Raw genomic sequence first — 3,216 nt, 5'->3', positions numbered from 1 at the left:
TTCTAAAGAAAAAATCCATGATATTTGCTCATCATGGAGCATTGTATTGGTCTATTAGATGGCACAATTATTGATGCATTAATCCCCACTCAAGAATTTAAGTATTTTCATGGTCAAAAAGGCCTAATTTAGAATGTCTTAGTTGTAGTAAACCTCAATCTTAAATTCACCTAAATGCTAGTGAGTTAGAAACTATCAGCAAATGATTTCACTATCTTAAGAGATGCATTATCCCAACCACAACCCAAAGGCCTCACGATAATAAGAGATAGCTAAAGTTGTATTTCGACCTTCAAAATGTCAAAATGAATTTTGTTTGACCATAGTGGTTTTTTGCATGGAAATATTACTTAGTAAACATTGGTTTCACAACTATAAATAGCTTTTTAGTTTTGTATTGATAAGTTAGATATCAATTAAAGAACATAATATGGAAGAGCACCAATAAGGAACTTCATATCCATTGTCCCTATGCTTGACTCATTACCTAGACACAACGAGAATGACAAGATGAAAATAGGTAATGAGTCAAGCTTAGGGACAAGATAGCCAATGAAATGCGTAATCAATATAGTCCTCCTTCATGACCCACACCATTCTACTATGTTACTTGTTATCAACTATGAAATTTTACTTTATATGTGTTTTGTTTATTACTATATGTGTGTTCATCCTTTTCCTTAAATTTAATATTTCCCCCACCATACATGATTTTGTTGTTGTTTAATAAAAGAAATACGGAGGGTAGCAATCATGTGCATGATAGTGGCAATGTAAAGGCTACCATAAGCAAACATGGAACCCCTAACAAAAAATGGAAACCTGAATTTAATTACTTCTTGATACCATTGCTAGTTGATTAAGCAAAAAAAAAAATAGCCTCAAATGTGACAAATCTTTTAAAAAGAGTGTAGTTGTCTACTCTGTGATGATCATGAATACTAAATTTAATACTAATTTCATTGCTAAGAATGTGGAGAATCATTATAGGACCTTGAAGGCACGATTCATTAAAGTCAAAAAGTCAAAAGAGTTGAGTGGGGTTTGTTAGGACAATGAAATGAAGATGATCACTCTTGATCCAATTGTATGTTTTACATATATTAAAATAAGGTGCTATATTTTTATACATAAGCTCTTTGATCACATGAGCATAACTTACATAAGTAATATTATCTACTTATCATTTTAATGTAGGCCCATCCAGCTATAAAGCTCTTAGAGAAAAATAATACGAACTTAATATAATTTGCAATGAGGACAATACAAAAATTGCCTATGAGACGTATTTATTTTGTAATTGTGGGGATCAATCTGAATATGAAGGCATGAATATTGACAACATTGAAGTAACCCCATTTGGATATAATGGAAATGATAAACATGGTGACACTCTATCCCACCCATTGCCAATAGCCCAGCCTCATCATCTACTCTTAAAACCCAAAATACAATTAAGAAACATAGAAGTCCTTCCATGATGTATAATTTGATATTGCTATTAAAATAGTTATTGTAATTAAGAACCCAAATCATTAGTCTAAGATGTATTTGAAGGTAATGGAGATAGAGGGCTTTGAAGATCAAGTGTTGGAGAAGAAGTTTGATTATCTTCTGAAGTAGGAAAGTGGAAGTAGGAGGTTCATGGTGAAGATGATGGTATTTCTCATGTCCGTCATGTTCACTATTAACCTCTTACCTTCATTTTCATGCTATTGAAGATAATCAAGCACCTACAGTGCATGATCCTCAAAGTCCCTTATATCTATTACCTTTGAATACAATATCTCAAAACAATGAGTTGGGTTATTAATTACAACAATCAATTCACCATAGCAATTATTAAATTAGATGATAAAATAACTTTTTGGTCTCATACTTATATATTGGGCTCTAAGGATAGATGATGTGCCGAGCTATTGGCAATGGGTGGGATAAACAAATCAACAACAAAGGGCCTACAAGTAGTTGAGAACCAAAGACCAATGTAATTAATTTCAAACCGACTCGGCTGGTTTAACCAGAGAAACTGGGAACCGACCATAAGGCCAGTTTGGTTACACCTGACCAGTTTGTCCGAGAACCGGTTAACCCAGTAGAATCTAACAGGTTAAAAAAAATAAAATTTTTCAAGAGAAAAAGAGAATGAGAAAGGTGAAGGAGAAGTACATGACGAAAGGAAGTGAAAGAGAAGCACAGTAGTGAGAAGGAGAACCACCGTTGACTGCATGAGGGAGAAGCAAAAAAGAGAAAAAGATAGTTCACCTGCCTTTTGTGAGTCCCAAGAGGAGCGTAGAAAATGATAAGACTTTTTTTTTAATATTTTATATTTTTAAAAAATCAATGATAGCATATAAAACTAAAATTTTAAATATTAAATTTAATTGTATTTTAGAAATTTTAAAAATCAAAGGAAAGTATATAAATTAAAATTTGTAAAATCATAATTAACTAATTGTAATTTTAATTATTGAAATATAGGTTATATTATTTTTATCATTATTAATTATTTTAATATTCTTTTAAATATTTTATTTTTAACACTAGTCTGATTCGGTCGAATCCATCGACCCCTGACCTCTGGGTTTAATCGGCTCAATACTTGGGTTTGATCTAACTACCTTGCCAAAGACACCCGTTATTATTGGTCTTTAACTTGTATTTAAATATTGTTTTTGGTTTTTAAATCAAAATTATTTATTTATTTATTTTTGCCACACCTGATTAATAAGTTGACATTTTGGGTGCAGGTAAATGCCCAATTGTGAATTTTCTTTTTAAAATGTTATATAATCCAAGACATAAAATAATAACTAAAATATGCTGAATAAAATAACTATATAAATAAATTAACTTTTAAAAGACTATTTTAATATTAATAACAGTAACTAAAATAACAGAATATAAATCACTTTAAGTGGTGGATAAATAATGCAAGACCGAATCATTTGTGTTGCAGGACTGTGTAGTACTATATAAAAATACTATATAAATATTATATTAATACTATTTATTAAATATTTATCGGGTTCCATGTGGGAGGAGTCGTATTCTCCACTCTTTCAGGGTTACAAGACGGAAAAGTTTACCATTGTGAGAGTGTAGTCCTTGACATATTATTTTGGACGCATGTAGCAGGTCTTAAATTCTCCGAGTATTAGCTCGTCCTATATGATAAATCTTTAAGAGATTATTAAACAAGCATAACTGGTGCAC

This window comes from Dioscorea cayenensis, chromosome 10 (genome assembly GCF_009730915.1).
Source record: "Dioscorea cayenensis subsp. rotundata cultivar TDr96_F1 chromosome 10, TDr96_F1_v2_PseudoChromosome.rev07_lg8_w22 25.fasta, whole genome shotgun sequence".
Classification (NCBI taxonomy): domain Eukaryota; kingdom Viridiplantae; phylum Streptophyta; class Magnoliopsida; order Dioscoreales; family Dioscoreaceae; genus Dioscorea; species Dioscorea cayenensis.
The sequence above is the reverse complement of the archived record's forward strand: the minus strand, read 5'-3'. Positions refer to the sequence as shown.